The sequence below is a fragment of the Schistocerca americana genome, chromosome 11 (assembly GCF_021461395.2).
Source record: "Schistocerca americana isolate TAMUIC-IGC-003095 chromosome 11, iqSchAmer2.1, whole genome shotgun sequence".
Classification (NCBI taxonomy): domain Eukaryota; kingdom Metazoa; phylum Arthropoda; class Insecta; order Orthoptera; family Acrididae; genus Schistocerca; species Schistocerca americana.
This window is the reverse complement of record NC_060129.1, coordinates 12,537,094-12,558,460: the sequence shown is the minus strand read 5'-3', so window position 1 is coordinate 12,558,460 and position 21,367 is coordinate 12,537,094.

Here is a 21,367-nt window from a genome sequence, read left to right as displayed (position 1 = left end):
GATGCGACTATGGTAAAACGGGGAGCAATTGGTAGGAGTAACTATGACTCTCTTAAGGTAGCCAAATGCCTCGTTACTGGGCGAAATAAATCGGCAAACTCGAGGTGCAAATAGCAGAAATAACTGTGAAAGTCTTAAGGTCGACAAATAAAGGCGTATCGCTTGTGGTTAACTGGCCCGACAGAGCTTGGAAATTTGACTGTGTTAAAACGGGAAGCAACTTGCAGGAGTAGCTATGACTCTCTTAAGGTTGCCAATGCTCGTCGCCCGGCAAAAAACATCGGAAATCTCGAGGAGCACCTGCAGATATAACTGTGAAAGTCTTAAGGTCGACAAATAATGGCGTATCGCTTCTGATGAACTGACCAGAGAAAGCTTGAATACGTGACTGTGGTAAAACGGGGAGCAAATATTATGAGTAACAATGACTCTCTTAAGGTAGAAAAATGCCTCGTCACCAACGGAACAAATTGATAAACCCGAGGAGCACCTGGCAGGAGTAACTGTGAAAGTCTTAAAGTCGACAAATAATGGTGTATCACTTCTGGTGAACTGGCCAGAGAACTTGAAGACGTGACTGTGATAAAACACGAAGCAACTGGCAGGAGTAACTATGTCACTCTTAAGGTAGCCAAATGCTCGTCACCAGGCGAAATACATAGGAAAACTCGAGGAAAAGCTGGCAGAAATAAATGTGAAAGTCTTAAGTTCGACAAATAAAGGCGTATCACTTCTGGTGAAATGGCCAGATAATGCTTGAAGATGCGACTATGGTAAAACGGGGAGCAAATGGTAGGAGTAACTGTGACACTCTTAAGATAGCCAAATGCCTCGCCACTAGGCGGAATAAATCGGCAAACTCGAGGAGCACCTAGCAGAAATAACTGTGAATGTCTCAAGGTCGACAATTAAAGGCGTATCGCTTGTGGTGAACTGGCCTGAGAAAGCTTGAAGATTTGACTGTGTTAAAACGGGGAGCAACTTGCAGGAGTAACTATGACTGTCTTATGGGTGCCAATGCTCGTCGCCCAGCAAAAAACATCGGATAACTCGAGGAGCACATGGCAGAAATAACTGTGAATGTCTTAAGGTCGACAAATAATGCTGTATCGCTTCTGATGAACTGGCCAGAGAAAGCTTGAAGACGGAACTGTGATAAAACAGGGAGCATCTGGCAGGAGCAACTGTGACACTCGTAATGTAGCTAATTGTTCGTCACCAGGCGAAATACATCTGCAACTGGAGGAGCACCTGGCAGAAATAACTTGGAAAGTCTAGAGTTCGACAAGTAATGGCGTATCACTTCTGGTGAACTGGCCAGAGAGCTTGAAGACGTGACTGTGATAAAACACGGAGCAACTGGCAGGAGTAACTATGACACTCTTAAGGTAGCCAAATGCTCGTCACCAGGCGAAATACATAGGAAAACTCGCGGAGCACCTGGCAGAAATAAATGTGAAAGTCTTACGTTCGACAAATAAAGGCGTATCACTTCTGGTGAAATGGCCAGATAATGCTTGAAGATGCGACTATGGTAAAACGGGGAGCAATTGGTAGGAGTCACTGTGACTCTCTTAAGGTAGCCAAATGCCTCGTCACTAGGCGGAATAAATCGGCAAACTCGAGGTGCACCTAGCAGAAATAATTGTGAACGTCTTAAGGTCGACAAATAAAGGCGTATCGCTTGTGGTGAACTGGCCCGAGAAAGCTTGAAGATTTGACTGTGTTAAAATGGGGAGCAACTTGCAGGAGTAACTATGACTCTCTTAAGGTAGCCAAATGCCTTGTAACCAACGGAATAAATGGGCAAACTCGAGGAGCACCTGGCAGGAGTAACTGTGAAAGTCTTAAGTTCGACAAATAACAGTGTATCACTTCTGGTGAACTGGCCAGAGAAAGCTTGAAGACGGGACTGTGATAAAACAGGGAGCATCTGGCAGGAGCAACTATGACACTCGTAATGTAGTCAATTGTTCGTCACCAGGCGAAATACATCTGCAACTGGAGGAGCACCTGGCAGAAATAACTTGGAAAGTCTAGAGTTCGACAAGTAATGGCGTATCACTTCTGGTGAACTGGCCAGAGAGCTTGAAGACGTGACTGTGATAAAACACGGAGCAACTGGCAGGAGTAACTATGACACTCTTAAGGTAGCCAAATGAACGTCACCAGGCGAAATACATAGGAAAACTCGCGGAGCACCTGGCAGAAATAAATGTGAAAGTCTTACGTTCGACAAATAAAGGCGTATCACTTCTGGTGAAATGGCCAGATAATGCTTGAAGATGCGACTATGGTAAAACGGGGAGCAATTGGTAGGAGTCACTGTGACTCTCTTAAGGTAACCAAATGCCTCGTCACTAGGCGGAATAAATCGGCAAACTCGAGGTGCACCTAGCAGAAATAATTGTGAACGTCTTAAGGTCGACAAATAAAGGCGTATCGCTTGTGGTGAACTGGCCCGAGAAAGCTTGAAGATTTGACTGTGTTAAAATGGGGAGCAACTTGCAGGAGTAACTATGACTCTCTTAAGGTAGCCAAATGCCTTGTAACCAACGGAATAAATGGGCAAACTCGAGGAGCACCTGGCAGGAGTAACTGTGAAAGTCTTAAGTTCGACAAATAACAGTGTATCACTTCTGGTGAACTGGCCAGAGAAAGCTTGAAGACGGGACTGTGATAAAACAGGGAGCATCTGGCAGGAGCAACTATGACACTCGTAATGTAGTCAATTGTTCGTCACCAGGCGAAATACATCTGCAACTGGAGGAGCACCTGGCAGAAATAACATGGAAAGTCTAGAGTTCGACAAGTAATGACGTATCACTTCTGGTGAACTGGCCAGAGAGCTTGAAGACGTGACTGTGATAAAACACTGAGCAACTGGCAGGAGTAACTATGACACTCTTAAGGTAGCCAAATGCTCGTCACCAGGCGAAATACATAGGAAAACTCGAGGAGCACCTGGCAGAAATAAATGTGAAAGTCTTACGTTCGACAAATAAAGGCGTATCACTTCTGGTGAAATGGCCAGATAATGCTTGAAGATGCGACTATGGTAAAACGGGGAGCAATTGGTAGGAGTAACTGTGACTCTCTTAAGGTAGCCAAATGCCTCGTCACTAGGCGGAATAAATCGGCAAACTCGAGGTGCACCTAGCAGAAATAATTGTGAACGTCTTAAGGTCGACAAATAAAGGCGTATCGCTTGTGGTGAACTGGCCCGAGAAAGCTTGAAGATTTGACTGTGTTAAAATGGGGAGCAACTTGCAGGAGTAACTATGACTCTCTTAAGGTAGCCAAATGCCTTGTAACCAACGGAATAAATGGGCAAACTCGAGGAGCACCTGGCAGGAGTAACTGTGAAAGTCTTAAGTTCGACAAATAACAGTGTATCACTTCTGGTGAACTGGCCAGAGAAAGCTTGAAGACGGGACTGTGATAAAACAGGGAGCATCTGGCAGGAGCAACTATGACACTCGTAATGTAGTCAATTGTTCGTCACCAGGCGAAATACATCTGCAACTGGAGGAGCACCTGGCAGAAATAACTTGGAAAGTCTAGAGTTCGACAAGTAATGGCGTATCACTTCTGGTGAACTGGCCAGAGAGCTTGAAGATGTGACTGTGATAAAACACTGAGCAACTGGCAGGAGTAACTATGACACTCTTAAGGTAGCCAAACGCTCGTCACCAGGCGAAATACATAGGAAAACTCGAGGAGCACCTGGCAGAAATAAATGTGAAAGTCTTAAGTTCGACAAATAAAGGCGTATCACTTCTGGTGAAATAGCCAGATAATGCTTGATGATGCGACTATGGTAAAACGGGGAGCAATTGGTAGGAGTAACTATGACTCTCTTAAGGTAGCCAAATGCCTCGTTACTGGGCGAAATAAATCGGCAAACTCGAGGTGCAAATAGCAGAAATAACTGTGAAAGTCTTAAGGTCGACAAATAAAGGCGTATCGCTTGTGGTTAACTGGCCCGACAGAGCTTGGAAATTTGACTGTGTTAAAACGGGAAGCAACTTGCAGGAGTAGCTATGACTCTCTTAAGGTTGCCAATGCTCGTCGCCCGGCAAAAAACATCGGAAATCTCGAGGAGCACCTGCAGATATAACTGTGAAAGTCTTAAGGTCGACAAATAATGGCGTATCGCTTCTGATGAACTGACCAGAGAAAGCTTGAATACGTGACTGTGGTAAAACGGGGAGCAAATATTATGAGTAACAATGACTCTCTTAAGGTAGAAAAATGCCTCGTCACCAACGGAACAAATTGACAAACCCGAGGAGCACCTGGCAGGAGTAACTGTGAAAGTCTTAAAGTCGACAAATAATGGTGTATCACTTCTGGTGAACTGGCCAGAGAACTTGAAGACGTGACTGTGATAAAACACGAAGCAACTGGCAGGAGTAACTATGTCACTCTTAAGGTAGCCAAATGCTCGTCACCAGGCGAAATACATAGGAAAACTCGAGGAAAAGCTGGCAGAAATAAATGTGAAAGTCTTAAGTTCGACAAATAAAGGCGTATCACTTCTGGTGAAATGGCCAGATAATGCTTGAAGATGCGACTATGGTAAAACGGGGAGCAAATGGTAGGAGTAACTGTGACACTCTTAAGATAGCCAAATGCCTCGCCACTAGGCGGAATAAATCGGCAAACTCGAGGAGCACCTAGCAGAAATAACTGTGAATGTCTCAAGGTCGACAATTAAAGGCGTATCGCTTGTGGTGAACTGGCCTGAGAAAGCTTGAAGATTTGACTGTGTTAAAACGGGGAGCAACTTGCAGGAGTAACTATGACTGTCTTATGGGTGCCAATGCTCGTCGCCCAGCAAAAAACATCGGATAACTCGAGGAGCACATGGCAGAAATAACTGTGAATGTCTTAAGGTCGACAAATAATGCTGTATCGCTTCTGATGAACTGGCCAGAGAAAGCTTGAAGACGGAACTGTGATAAAACAGGGAGCATCTGGCAGGAGCAACTGTGACACTCGTAATGTAGCTAATTGTTCGTCACCAGGCGAAATACATCTGCAACTGGAGGAGCACCTGGCAGAAATAACTTGGAAAGTCTAGAGTTCGACAAGTAATGGCGTATCACTTCTGGTGAACTGGCCAGAGAGCTTGAAGACGTGACTGTGATAAAACACGGAGCAACTGACAGGAGTAACTATGACACTCTTAAGGTAGCCAAATGCTCGTCACCAGGCGAAATACATAGGAAAACTCGAGGAGCACCTGGCAGAAATAAATGTGAAAGTCTTACGTTCGACAAATAAAGGCGTATCACTTCTGGTGAAATGGCCAGATAATGCTTGAAGATGCGACTATGGTAAAACGGGGAGCAATTGGTAGGAGTAACTGTGACTCTCTTAAGGTAGCCAAATGCCTCGTCACTAGGCGGAATAAATCGGCAAACTCGAGGTGCACCTAGCAGAAATAATTGTGAACGTCTTAAGGTCGACAAATAAAGGCGTATCGCTTGTGGTGAACTGGCCCGAGAAAGCTTGAAGATTTGACTGTGTTAAAATGGGGAGCAACTTGCAGGAGTAACTATGACTCTCTTAAGGTAGCCAAATGCCTTGTAACCAACGGAATAAATGGGCAAACTCGAGGAGCACCTGGCAGGAGTAACTGTGAAAGTCTTAAGTTCGACAAATAACAGTGTATCACTTCTGGTGAACTGGCCAGAGAAAGCTTGAAGACGGGACTGTGATAAAACAGGGAGCATCTGGCAGGAGCAACTATGACACTCGTAATGTAGTCAATTGTTCGTCACCAGGCGAAATACATCTGCAACTGGAGGAGCACCTGGCAGAAATAACTTGGAAAGTCTAGAGTTCGACAAGTAATGGCGTATCACTTCTGGTGAACTGGCCAGAGAGCTTGAAGACGTGACTGTGATAAAACACTGAGCAACTGGCAGGAGTAACTATGACACTCTTAAGGTAGCCAAACGCTCGTCACCAGGCGAAATACATAGGAAAACTCGAGGAGCACCTGGCAGAAATAAATGTGAAAATCTTAAGTTCGACAAATAAAGGCGTATCACTTCTGGTGAAATAGCCAGATAATGCTTGATGATGCGACTATGGTAAAACGGGGAGCAATTGGTAGGAGTAACTATGACTCTCTTAAGGTAGCCAAATGCCTCGTTACTGGGCGAAATAAATCGGCAAACTCGAGGTGCAAATAGCAGAAATAACTGTGAAAGTCTTAAGGTCGACAAATAAAGGCGTATCGCTTGTGGTTAACTGGCCCGACAGAGCTTGGAAATTTGACTGTGTTAAAACGGGAAGCAACTTGCAGGAGTAGCTACGACTCTCTTAAGGTTGCCAATGCTCGTCGCCCGGCAAAAAACATCGGAAATCTCGAGGAGCACCTGCAGATATAACTGTGAAAGTCTTAAGGTCGACAAATAATGGCGTATCGCTTCTGATGAACTGACCAGAGAAAGCTTGAATACGTGACTGTGGTAAAACGGGGAGCATATATTATGAGTAACAATGACTCTCTTAAGGTAGAAAAATGCCTCGTCACCAACGGAACAAATTGACAAACCCGAGGAGCACCTGGCAGGAGTAACTGTGAAAGTCTTAAAGTCGACAAATAATGGTGTATCACTTCTGGTGAACTGGCCAGAGAACTTGAAGACGTGACTGTGATAAAACACGAAGCAACTGGCAGGAGTAACTATGTCACTCTTAAGGTAGCCAAATGCTCGTCACCAGGCGAAATACATAGGAAAACTCGAGGAAAAGCTGGCAGAAATAAATGTGAAAGTCTTAAGTTCGACAAATAAAGGCGTATCACTTCTGGTGAAATGGCCAGATAATGCTTGAAGATGCGACTATGGTAAAACGGGGAGCAAATGGTAGGAGTAACTGTGACACTCTTAAGATAGCCAAATGCCTCGCCACTAGGCGGAATAAATCGGCAAACTCGAGGAGCACCTAGCAGAAATAACTGTGAATGTCTCAAGGTCGACAATTAAAGGCGTATCGCTTGTGGTGAACTGGCCTGAGAAAGCTTGAAGATTTGACTGTGTTAAAACGGGGAGCAACTTGCAGGAGTAACTATGACTGTCTTATGGGTGCCAATGCTCGTCGCCCAGCAAAAAACATCGGATAACTCGAGGAGCACATGGCAGAAATAACTGTGAATGTCTTAAGGTCGACAAATAATGCTGTATCGCTTCTGATGAACTGGCCAGAGAAAGCTTGAAGACGGAACTGTGATAAAACAGGGAGCATCTGGCAGGAGCAACTGTGACACTCGTAATGTAGCTAATTGTTCGTCACCAGGCGAAATACATCTGCAACTGGAGGAGCACCTGGCAGAAATAACTTGGAAAGTCTAGAGTTCGACAAGTAATGGCGTATCACTTCTGGTGAACTGGCCAGAGAGCTTGAAGACGTGACTGTGATAAAACACGGAGCAACAGGCAGGAGTAACTATGACACTCTTAAGGTAGCCAAATGCTCGTCACCAGGCGAAATACATAGGAAAACTCGAGGAGCACCCGGCAGAAATAAATGTGAAAGTCTTACGTTCGACAAACAAAGGCGTATCACTTCTGGTGAAATGGCCAGATAATGCTTGAAGATGCGACTATGGTAAAACGGGGAGCAATTGGTAGGAGTAACTGTGACTCTCTTAAGGTAGCCAAATGCCTCGTCACTAGGCGGAATAAATCGGCAAACTCGAGGTGCACCTAGCAGAAATAATTGTGAACGTCTTAAGGTCGACAAATAAAGGCGTATCGCTTGTGGTGAACTGGCCCGAGAAAGCTTGAAGATTTGACTGTGTTAAAATGGGGAGCAACTTGCAGGAGTAACTATGACTCTCTTAAGGTAGCCAAATGCCTTGTAACCAACGGAATAAATGGGCAAACTCGAGGAGCACCTGGCAGGAGTAACTGTGAAAGTCTTAAGTTCGACAAATAACAGTGTATCACTTCTGGTGAACTGGCCAGAGAAAGCTTGAAGACGGGACTGTGATAAAACACGGAGCATCTGGCAGGAGCAACTATGACACTCGTAATGTAGTCAATTGTTCGTCACCAGGCGAAATACATCTGCAACTGGAGGAGCACCTGGCAGAAATAACTTGGAAAGTCTAGAGTTCGACAAGTAATGGCGTATCACTTCTGGTGAACTGGCCAGAGAGCTTGAAGACGTGACTGTGATAAAACACGGAGCAACTGGCAGGAGTAACTATGACACTCTTAAGGTAGCCAAATGCTCGTCACCAGGCGAAATACATAGGAAAACTCGAGGAGCACCTGGCAGAAATAAATGTGAAAGTCTTACGTTCGACAAATAAAGGCGTATCACTTCTGGTGAAATGGCCAGATAATGCTTGAAGATGCGACTATGGTAAAACGGGGAGCAATTGGTAGGAGTAACTGTGACTCTCTTAAGGTAGCCAAATGCCTCGTCACTAGGCGGAATAAATCGGCAAACTCGAGGTGCACCTAGCAGAAATAATTGTGAACGTCTTAAGGTCGACAAATAAAGGCGTATCGCTTGTGGTGAACTGGCCCGAGAAAGCTTGAAGATTTGACTGTGTTAAAATGGGGAGCAACTTGCAGGAGTAACTATGACTCTCTTAAGGTAGCCAAATGCCTTGTAACCAACGGAATAAATGGGCAAACTCGAGGAGCACCTGGCAGGAGTAACTGTGAAAGTCTTAAGTTCGACAAATAACAGTGTATCACTTCTGGTGAACTGGCCAGAGAAAGCTTGAAGACGGGACTGTGATAAAACAGGGAGCATCTGGCAGGAGCAACTATGACACTCGTAATGTAGTCAATTGTTCGTCACCAGGCGAAATACATCTGCAACTGGAGGAGCACCTGGCAGAAATAACTTGGAAAGTCTAGAGTTCGACAAGTAATGGCGTATCACTTCTGGTGAACTGGCCAGAGAGCTTGAAGACGTGACTGTGATAAAACACGGAGCAACTGGCAGGAGTAACTATGACACTCTTAAGGTAGCCAAATGAACGTCACCAGGCGAAATACATAGGAAAACTCGCGGAGCACCTGGCAGAAATAAATGTGAAAGTCTTACGTTCGACAAATAAAGGCGTATCACTTCTGGTGAAATGGCCAGATAATGCTTGAAGATGCGACTATGGTAAAACGGGGAGCAATTGGTAGGAGTCACTGTGACTCTCTTAAGGTAGCCAAATGCCTCGTCACTAGGCGGAATAAATCGGCAAACTCGAGGTGCACCTAGCAGAAATAATTGTGAACGTCTTAAGGTCGACAAATAAAGGCGTATCGCTTGTGGTGAACTGGCCCGAGAAAGCTTGAAGATTTGACTGTGTTAAAATGGGGAGCAACTTGCAGGAGTAACTATGACTCTCTTAAGGTAGCCAAATGCCTTGTAACCAACGGAATAAATGGGCAAACTCGAGGAGCACCTGGCAGGAGTAACTGTGAAAGTCTTAAGTTCGACAAATAACAGTGTATCACTTCTGGTGAACTGGCCAGAGAAAGCTTGAAGACGGGACTGTGATAAAACAGGGAGCATCTGGCAGGAGCAACTATGACACTCGTAATGTAGTCAATTGTTCGTCACCAGGCGAAATACATCTGCAACTGGAGGAGCACCTGGCAGAAATAACTTGGAAAGTCTAGAGTTCGACAAGTAATGGCGTATCACTTCTGGTGAACTGGCCAGAGAGCTTGAAGACGTGACTGTGATAAAACACTGAGCAACTGGCAGGAGTAACTATGACACTCTTAAGGTAGCCAAATGCTCGTCACCAGGCGAAATACATAGGAAAACTCGAGGAGCACCTGGCAGAAATAAATGTGAAAATCTTAAGTTCGACAAATAAAGGCGTATCACTTCTGGTGAAATAGCCAGATAATGCTTGATGATGCGACTATGGTAAAACGGGGAGCAATTGGTAGGAGTAACTATGACTCTCTTAAGGTAGCCAAATGCCTCGTTACTGGGCGAAATAAATCGGCAAACTCGAGGTGCAAATAGCAGAAATAACTGTGAAAGTCTTAAGGTCGACAAATAAAGGCGTATCGCTTGTGGTTAACTGGCCCGACAGAGCTTGGAAATTTGACTGTGTTAAAACGGGAAGCAACTTGCAGGAGTAGCTATGACTCTCTTAAGGTTGCCAATGCTCGTCGCCCGGCAAAAAACATCGGAAATCTCGAGGAGCACCTGCAGATATAACTGTGAAAGTCTTAAGGTCGACAAATAATGGCGTATTGCTTCTGATGAACTGACCAGAGAAAGCTTGAATACGTGACTGTGGTAAAACGGGGAGCATATATTATGAGTAACAATGACTCTCTTAAGGTAGAAAAATGCCTCGTCACCAACGGAACAAATTGACAAACCCGAGGAGCACCTGGCAGGAGTAACTGTGAAAGTCTTAAAGTCGACAAATAATGGTGTATCACTTCTGGTGAACTGGCCAGAGAACTTGAAGACGTGACTGTGATAAAACACGAAGCAACTGGCAGGAGTAACTATGTCACTCTTAAGGTAGCCAAATGCTCGTCACCAGGCGAAATACATAGGAAAACTCGAGGAAAAGCTGGCAGAAATAAATGTGAAAGTCTTAAGTTCGACAAATAAAGGCGTATCACTTCTGGTGAAATGGCCAGATAATGCTTGAAGATGCGACTATGGTAAAACGGGGAGCAAATGGTAGGAGTAACTGTGACACTCTTAAGATAGCCAAATGCCTCGCCACTAGGCGGAATAAATCGGCAAACTCGAGGAGCACCTAGCAGAAATAACTGTGAATGTCTCAAGGTCGACAATTAAAGGCGTATCGCTTGTGGTGAACTGGCCTGAGAAAGCTTGAAGATTTGACTGTGTTAAAACGGGGAGCAACTTGCAGGAGTAACTATGACTGTCTTATGGGTGCCAATGCTCGTCGCCCAGCAAAAAACATCGGATAACTCGAGGAGCACATGGCAGAAATAACTGTGAATGTCTTAAGGTCGACAAATAATGCTGTATCGCTTCTGATGAACTGGCCAGAGAAAGCTTGAAGACGGAACTGTGATAAAACAGGGAGCATCTGGCAGGAGCAACTGTGACACTCGTAATGCAGCTAATTGTTCGTCACCAGGCGAAATACATCTGCAACTGGAGGAGCACCTGGCAGAAATAACTTGGAAAGTCTAGAGTTCGACAAGTAATGGCGTATCACTTCTGGTGAACTGGCCAGAGAGCTTGAAGACGTGACTGTGATAAAACACGGAGCAACAGGCAGGAGTAACTATGACACTCTTAAGGTAGCCAAATGCTCGTCACCAGGCGAAATACATAGGAAAACTCGAGGAGCACCCGGCAGAAATAAATGTGAAAGTCTTACGTTCGACAAACAAAGGCGTATCACTTCTGGTGAAATGGCCAGATAATGCTTGAAGATGCGACTATGGTAAAACGGGGAGCAATTGGTAGGAGTAACTGTGACTCTCTTAAGGTAGCCAAATGCCTCGTCACTAGGCGGAATAAATCGGCAAACTCGAGGTGCACCTAGCAGAAATAATTGTGAACGTCTTAAGGTCGACAAATAAAGGCGTATCGCTTGTGGTGAACTGGCCCGAGAAAGCTTGAAGATTTGACTGTGTTAAAATGGGGAGCAACTTGCAGGAGTAACTATGACTCTCTTAAGGTAGCCAAATGCCTTGTAACCAACGGAATAAATGGGCAAACTCGAGGAGCACCTGGCAGGAGTAACTGTGAAAGTCTTAAGTTCGACAAATAACAGTGTATCACTTCTGGTGAACTGGCCAGAGAAAGCTTGAAGACGGGACTGTGATAAAACACGGAGCATCTGGCAGGAGCAACTATGACACTCGTAATGTAGTCAATTGTTCGTCACCAGGCGAAATACATCTGCAACTGGAGGAGCACCTGGCAGAAATAACTTGGAAAGTCTAGAGTTCGACAAGTAATGGCGTATCACTTCTGGTGAACTGGCCAGAGAGCTTGAAGACGTGACTGTGATAAAACACGGAGCAACTGGCAGGAGTAACTATGACACTCTTAAGGTAGCCAAATGCTCGTCACCAGGCGAAATACATAGGAAAACTCGAGGAGCACCTGGCAGAAATAAATGTGAAAGTCTTACGTTCGACAAATAAAGGCGTATCACTTCTGGTGAAATGGCCAGATAATGCTTGAAGATGCGACTATGGTAAAACGGGGAGCAATTGGTAGGAGTAACTGTGACTCTCTTAAGGTAGCCAAATGCCTCGTCACTAGGCGGAATAAATCGGCAAACTCGAGGTGCACCTAGCAGAAATAATTGTGAACGTCTTAAGGTCGACAAATAAAGGCGTATCGCTTGTGGTGAACTGGCCCGAGAAAGCTTGAAGATTTGACTGTGTTAAAATGGGGAGCAACTTGCAGGAGTAACTATGACTCTCTTAAGGTAGCCAAATGCCTTGTAACCAACGGAATAAATGGGCAAACTCGAGGAGCACCTGGCAGGAGTAACTGTGAAAGTCTTAAGTTCGACAAATAACAGTGTATCACTTCTGGTGAACTGGCCAGAGAAAGCTTGAAGACGGGACTGTGATAAAACAGGGAGCATCTGGCAGGAGCAACTATGACACTCGTAATGTAGTCAATTGTTCGTCACCAGGCGAAATACATCTGCAACTGGAGGAGCACCTGGCAGAAATAACTTGGAAAGTCTAGAGTTCGACAAGTAATGGCGTATCACTTCTGGTGAACTGGCCAGAGAGCTTGAAGACGTGACTGTGATAAAACACGGAGCAACTGGCAGGAGTAACTATGACACTCTTAAGGTAGCCAAATGAACGTCACCAGGCAAAATACATAGGAAAACTCGCGGAGCACCTGGCAGAAATAAATGTGAAAGTCTTACGTTCGACAAATAAAGGCGTATCACTTCTGGTGAAATGGCCAGATAATGCTTGAAGATGCGACTATGGTAAAACGGGGAGCAATTGGTAGGAGTCACTGTGACTCTCTTAAGGTAGCCAAATGCCTCGTCACTAGGCGGAATAAATCGGCAAACTCGAGGTGCACCTAGCAGAAATAATTGTGAACGTCTTAAGGTCGACAAATAAAGGCGTATCGCTTGTGGTGAACTGGCCCGAGAAAGCTTGAAGATTTGACTGTGTTAAAATGGGGAGCAACTTGCAGGAGTAACTATGACTCTCTTAAGGTAGCCAAATGCCTTGTAACCAACGGAATAAATGGGCAAACTCGAGGAGCACCTGGCAGGAGTAACTGTGAAAGTCTTAAGTTCGACAAATAACAGTGTATCACTTCTGGTGAACTGGCCAGAGAAAGCTTGAAGACGGGACTGTGATAAAACAGGGAGCATCTGGCAGGAGCAACTATGACACTCGTAATGTAGTCAATTGTTCGTCACCAGGCGAAATACATCTGCAACTGGAGGAGCACCTGGCAGAAATAACATGGAAAGTCTAGAGTTCGACAAGTAATGGCGTATCACTTCTGGTGAACTGGCCAGAGAGCTTGAAGACGTGACTGTGATAAAACACTGAGCAACTGGCAGGAGTAACTATGACACTCTTAAGGTAGCCAAATGCTCGTCACCAGGCGAAATACATAGGAAAACTCGAGGAGCACCTGGCAGAAATAAATGTGAAAGTCTTACGTTCGACAAATAAAGGCGTATCACTTCTGGTGAAATGGCCAGATAATGCTTGAAGATGCGACTATGGTAAAACGGGGAGCAATTGGTAGGAGTAACTGTGACTCTCTTAAGGTAGCCAAATGCCTCGTCACTAGGCGGAATAAATCGGCAAACTCGAGGTGCACCTAGCAGAAATAATTGTGAACGTCTTAAGGTCGACAAATAAAGGCGTATCGCTTGTGGTGAACTGGCCCGAGAAAGCTTGAAGATTTGACTGTGTTAAAATGGGGAGCAACTTGCAGGAGTAACTATGACTCTCTTAAGGTAGCCAAATGCCTTGTAACCAACGGAATAAATGGGCAAACTCGAGGAGCACCTGGCAGGAGTAACTGTGAAAGTCTTAAGTTCGACAAATAACAGTGTATCACTTCTGGTGAACTGGCCAGAGAAAGCTTGAAGACGGGACTGTGATAAAACAGGGAGCATCTGGCAGGAGCAACTATGACACTCGTAATGTAGTCAATTGTTCGTCACCAGGCGAAATACATCTGCAACTGGAGGAGCACCTGGCAGAAATAACTTGGAAAGTCTAGAGTTCGACAAGTAATGGCGTATCACTTCTGGTGAACTGGCCAGAGAGCTTGAAGATGTGACTGTGATAAAACACTGAGCAACTGGCAGGAGTAACTATGACACTCTTAAGGTAGCCAAACGCTCGTCACCAGGCGAAATACATAGGAAAACTCGAGGAGCACCTGGCAGAAATAAATGTGAAAGTCTTAAGTTCGACAAATAAAGGCGTATCACTTCTGGTGAAATAGCCAGATAATGCTTGATGATGCGACTATGGTAAAACGGGGAGCAATTGGTAGGAGTAACTATGACTCTCTTAAGGTAGCCAAATGCCTCGTTACTGGGCGAAATAAATCGGCAAACTCGAGGTGCAAATAGCAGAAATAACTGTGAAAGTCTTAAGGTCGACAAATAAAGGCGTATCGCTTGTGGTTAACTGGCCCGACAGAGCTTGGAAATTTGACTGTGTTAAAACGGGAAGCAACTTGCAGGAGTAGCTATGACTCTCTTAAGGTTGCCAATGCTCGTCGCCCGGCAAAAAACATCGGAAATCTCGAGGAGCACCTGCAGATATAACTGTGAAAGTCTTAAGGTCGACAAATAATGGCGTATCGCTTCTGATGAACTGACCAGAGAAAGCTTGAATACGTGACTGTGGTAAAACGGGGAGCAAATATTATGAGTAACAATGACTCTCTTAAGGTAGAAAAATGCCTCGTCACCAACGGAACAAATTGACAAACCCGAGGAGCACCTGGCAGGAGTAACTGTGAAAGTCTTAAAGTCGACAAATAATGGTGTATCACTTCTGGTGAACTGGCCAGAGAACTTGAAGACGTGACTGTGATAAAACACGAAGCAACTGGCAGGAGTAACTATGTCACTCTAAAGGTAGCCAAATGCTCGTCACCAGGCGAAATACATAGGAAAACTCGAGGAAAAGCTGGCAGAAATAAATGTGAAAGTCTTAAGTTCGACAAATAAAGGCGTATCACTTCTGGTGAAATGGCCAGATAATGCTTGAAGATGCGACTATGGTAAAACGGGGAGCAAATGGTAGGAGTAACTGTGACACTCTTAAGATAGCCAAATGCCTCGCCACTAGGCGGAATAAATCGGCAAACTCGAGGAGCACCTAGCAGAAATAACTGTGAATGTCTCAAGGTCGACAATTAAAGGCGTATCGCTTGTGGTGAACTGGCCTGAGAAAGCTTGAAGATTTGACTGTGTTAAAACGGGGAGCAACTTGCAGGAGTAACTATGACTGTCTTATGGGTGCCAATGCTCGTCGCCCAGCAAAAAACATCGGATAACTCGAGGAGCACATGGCAGAAATAACTGTGAATGTCTTAAGGTCGACAAATAATGCTGTATCGCTTCTGATGAACTGGCCAGAGAAAGCTTGAAGACGGAACTGTGATAAAACAGGGAGCATCTGGCAGGAGCAACTGTGACACTCGTAATGTAGCTAATTGTTCGTCACCAGGCGAAATACATCTGCAACTGGAGGAGCACCTGGCAGAAATAACTTGGAAAGTCTAGAGTTCGACAAGTAATGGCGTATCACTTCTGGTGAACTGGCCAGAGAGCTTGAAGACGTGACTGTGATAAAACACGGAGCAACTGACAGGAGTAACTATGACACTCTTAAGGTAGCCAAATGCTCGTCACCAGGCGAAATACATAGGAAAACTCGAGGAGCACCTGGCAGAAATAAATGTGAAAGTCTTACGTTCGACAAATAAAGGCGTATCACTTCTGGTGAAATGGCCAGATAATGCTTGAAGATGCGACTATGGTAAAACGGGGAGCAATTGGTAGGAGTAACTGTGACTCTCTTAAGGTAGCCAAATGCCTCGTCACTAGGCGGAATAAATCGGCAAACTCGAGGTGCACCTAGCAGAAATAATTGTGAACGTCTTAAGGTCGACAAATAAAGGCGTATCGCTTGTGGTGAACTGGCCCGAGAAAGCTTGAAGATTTGACTGTGTTAAAATGGGGAGCAACTTGCAGGAGTAACTATGACTCTCTTAAGGTAGCCAAATGCCTTGTAACCAACGGAATAAATGGGCAAACTCGAGGAGCACCTGGCAGGAGTAACTGTGAAAGTCTTAAGTTCGACAAATAACAGTGTATCACTTCTGGTGAACTGGCCAGAGAAAGCTTGAAGACGGGACTGTGATAAAACAGGGAGCATCTGGCAGGAGCAACTATGACACTCGTAATGTAGTCAATTGTTCGTCACCAGGCGAAATACATCTGCAACTGGAGGAGCACCTGGCAGAAATAACTTGGAAAGTCTAGAGTTCGACAAGTAATGGCGTATCACTTCTGGTGAACTGGCCAGAGAGCTTGAAGACGTGACTGTGATAAAACACGGAGCAACTGGCAGGAGTAACTATGACACTCTTAAGGTAGCCAAATGAACGTCACCAGGCGAAATACATAGGAAAACTCGCGGAGCACCTGGCAGAAATAAATGTGAAAGTCTTACGTTCGACAAATAAAGGCGTATCACTTCTGGTGAAATGGCCAGATAATGCTTGAAGATGCGACTATGGTAAAACGGGGGGCAATTGGTAGGAGTCACTGTGACTCTCTTAAGGTAGCCAAATGCCTCGTCACTAGGCGGAATAAATCGGCAAACTCGAGGTGCACCTAGCAGAAATAATTGTGAACGTCTTAAGGTCGACAAATAAAGGCGTATCGCTTGTGGTGAACTGGCCCGAGAAAGCTTGAAGATTTGACTGTGTTAAAATGGGGAGCAACTTGCAGGAGTAACTATGACTCTCTTAAGGTAGCCAAATGCCTTGTAACCAACGGAATAAATGGGCAAACTCGAGGAGCACCTGGCAGGAGTAACTGTGAAAGTCTTAAGTTCGACAAATAACAGTGTATCACTTCTGGTGAACTGGCCAGAGAAAGCTTGAAGACGGGACTGTGATAAAACAGGGAGCATCTGGCAGGAGCAACTATGACACTCGTAATGTAGTCAATTGTTCGTCACCAGGCGAAATACATCTGCAACTGGAGGAGCACCTGGCAGAAATAACATGGAAAGTCTAGAGTTCGACAAGTAATGGCGTATCACTTCTGGTGAACTGGCCAGAGAGCTTGAAGACGTGACTGTGATAAAACACTGAGCAACTGGCAGGAGTAACTATGACACTCTTAAGGTAGCCAAATGCTCGTCACCAGGCGAAATACATAGGAAAACTCGAGGAGCACCTGGCAGAAATAAATGTGAAAGTCTTACGTTCGACAAATAAAGGCGTATCACTTCTGGTGAAATGGCCAGATAATGCTTGAAGATGCGACTATGGTAAAACGGGGAGCAATTGGTAGGAGTAACTGTGACTCTCTTAAGGTAGCCAAATGCCTCGTCACTAGGCGGAATAAATCGGCAAACTCGAGGTGCACCTAGCAGAAATAATTGTGAACGTCTTAAGGTCGACAAATAAAGGCGTATCGCTTGTGGTGAACTGGCCCGAGAAAGCTTGAAGATTTGACTGTGTTAAAATGGGGAGCAACTTGCAGGAGTAACTATGACTCTCTTAAGGTAGCCAAATGCCTTGTAACCAACGGAATAAATGGGCAAACTCGAGGAGCACCTGGCAGGAGTAACTGTGAAAGTCTTAAGTTCGACAAATAACAGTGTATCACTTCTGGTGAACTGGCCAGAGAAAGCTTGAAGACGGGACTGTGATAAAACAGGGAGCATCTGGCAGGAGCAACTATGACACTCGTAATGTAGTCAATTGTTCGTCACCAGGCGAAATACATCTGCAACTGGAGGAGCACCTGGCAGAAATAACTTGGAAAGTCTAGAGTTCGACAAGTAATGGCGTATCACTTCTGGTGAACTGGCCAGAGAGCTTGAAGATGTGACTGTGATAAAACACTGAGCAACTGGCAGGAGTAACTATGACACTCTTAAGGTAGCCAAACGCTCGTCACCAGGCGAAATACATAGGAAAACTCGAGGAGCACCTGGCAGAAATAAATGTGAAAGTCTTAAGTTCGACAAATAAAGGCGTATCACTTCTGGTGAAATAGCCAGATAATGCTTGATGATGCGACTATGGTAAAACGGGGAGCAATTGGTAGGAGTAACTATGACTCTCTTAAGGTAGCCAAATGCCTCGTTACTGGGCGAAATAAATCGGCAAACTCGAGGTGCAAATAGCAGAAATAACTGTGAAAGTCTTAAGGTCGACAAATAAAGGCGTATCGCTTGTGGTTAACTGGCCCGACAGAGCTTGGAAATTTGACTGTGTTAAAACGGGAAGCAACTTGCAGGAGTAGCTATGACTCTCTTAAGGTTGCCAATGCTCGTCGCCCGGCAAAAAACATCGGAAATCTCGAGGAGCACCTGCAGATATAACTGTGAAAGTCTTAAGGTCGACAAATAATGGCGTATCGCTTCTGATGAACTGACCAGAGAAAGCTTGAATACGTGACTGTGGTAAAACGGGGAGCAAATATTATGAGTAACAATGACTCTCTTAAGGTAGAAAAATGCCTCGTCACCAACGGAACAAATTGACAAACCCGAGGAGCACCTGGCAGGAGTAACTGTGAAAGTCTTAAAGTCGACAAATAATGGTGTATCACTTCTGGTGAACTGGCCAGAGAACTTGAAGACGTGACTGTGATAAAACACGAAGCAACTGGCAGGAGTAACTATGTCACTCTTAAGGTAGCCAAATGCTCGTCACCAGGCGAAATACATAGGAAAACTCGAGGAAAAGCTGGCAGAAATAAATGTGAAAGTCTTAAGTTCGACAAATAAAGGCGTATCACTTCTGGTGAAATGGCCAGATAATGCTTGAAGATGCGACTATGGTAAAACGGGGAGCAAATGGTAGGAGTAACTGTGACACTCTTAAGATAGCCAAATGCCTCGCCACTAGGCGGAATAAATCGGCAAACTCGAGGAGCACCTAGCAGAAATAACTGTGAATGTCTCAAGGTCGACAATTAAAGGCGTATCGCTTGTGGTGAACTGGCCTGAGAAAGCTTGAAGATTTGACTGTGTTAAAACGGGGAGCAACTTGCAGGAGTAACTATGACTGTCTTATGGGTGCCAATGCTCGTCGCCCAGCAAAAAACATCGGATAACTCGAGGAGCACATGGCAGAAATAACTGTGAATGTCTTAAGGTCGACAAATAATGCTGTATCGCTTCTGATGAACTGGCCAGAGAAAGCTTGAAGACGGAACTGTGATAAAACAGGGAGCATCTGGCAGGAGCAACTGTGACACTCGTAATGTAGCTAATTGTTCGTCACCAGGCGAAATACATCTGCAACTGGAGGAGCACCTGGCAGAAATAACTTGGAAAGTCTAGAGTTCGACAAGTAATGGCGTATCACTTCTGGTGAACTGGCCAGAGAGCTTGAAGACGTGACTGTGATAAAACACGGAGCAACTGACAGGAGTAACTATGACACTCTTAAGGTAGCCAAATGCTCGTCACCAGGCGAAATACATAGGAAAACTCGAGGAGCACCTGGCAGAAATAAATGTGAAAGTCTTACGTTCGACAAATAAAGGCGTATCACTTCTGGTGAAATGGCCAGATAATGCTTGAAGATGCGACTATGGTAAAACGGGGAACAATTGGTAGGAGTAACTGTGACTCTCTTAAGGTAGCCAAATGCCTCGTCACTAGGCGGAATAAATCGGCAAACTCGAGGTGCACCTAGCAGAAATAATTGTGAACGTCTTAAGGTCGACAAATAAAGGCGTATCGCTTGTGGTGAACTGGCCCGAGAAAGCTTGAAGATTTGACTGTGTTAAAATGGGGAGCAACTTGCAGGAGTAACTATGACTCTCTTAAGGTAGCCAAATGCCTTGTAACCAACGGAATAAATGGGCAAACTCGAGGAGCACCTGGCAGGAGTAACTGTGAAAGTCTTAAGTTCGACAAATAACAGTGTATCACTTCTGGTGAACTGGCCAGAGAAAGCTTGAAGACGGGACTGTGATAAAACAGGGAGCATCTGGCAGGAGCAACTATGACACTCGTAATGTAGTCAATTGTTCGTCACCAGGCGAAATACATCTGCAACTGGAGGAGCACCTGGCAGAAATAACTTGGAAAGTCTAGAGTTCGACAAGTAATGGCGTATCACTTCTGGTGAACTGGCCAGAGAGCTTGAAGACGTGACTGTGATAAAACACGGAGCAACTGGCAGGAGTAACTATGACACTCTTAAGGTAGCCAAATGAACGTCACCAGGCGAAATACATAGGAAAACTCGCGGAGCACCTGGCAGAAATAAATGTGAAAGTCTTACGTTCGACAAATAAAGGCGTATCACTTCTGGTGAAATGGCCAGATAATGCTTGAAGATGCGACTATGGTAAAACGGGGAGCAATTGGTAGGAGTCACTGTGACTCTCTTAAGGTAGCCAAATGCCTCGTCACTAGGCGGAATAAATCGGCAAACTCGAGGTGCACCTAGCAGAAATAATTGTGAACGTCTTAAGGTCGACAAATAAAGGCGTATCGCTTGTGGTGAACTGGCCCGAGAAAGCTTGAAGATTTGACTGTGTTAAAATGGGGAGCAACTTGCAGGAGTAACTATGACTCTCTTAAGGTAGCCAAATGCCTTGTAACCAACGGAATAAATGGGCAAACTCGAGGAGCACCTGGCAGGAGTAACTGTGAAAGTCTTAAGTTCGACAAATAACAGTGTATCACTTCTGGTGAACTGGCCAGAGAAAGCTTGAAGACGGGACTGTGATAAAACAGGGAGCATCTGGCAGGAGCAACTATGACACTCGTAATGTAGTCAATTGTTCGTCACCAGGCGAAATACATCTGCAACTGGAGGAGCACCTGGCAGAAATAACATGGAAAGTCTAGAGTTCGACAAGTAATGGCGTATCACTTCTGGTGAACTGGCCAGAGAGCTTGAAGACGTGACTGTGATAAAACACTGAGCAACTGGCAGGAGTAACTATGACACTCTTAAGGTAGCCAAATGCTCGTCACCAGGCGAAATACATAGGAAAACTCGAGGAGCACCTGGCAGAAATAAATGTGAAAGTCTTACGTTCGACAAATAAAGGCGTATCACTTCTGGTGAAATGGCCAGATAATGCTTGAAGATGCGACTATGGTAAAACGGGGAGCAATTGGTAGGAGTAACT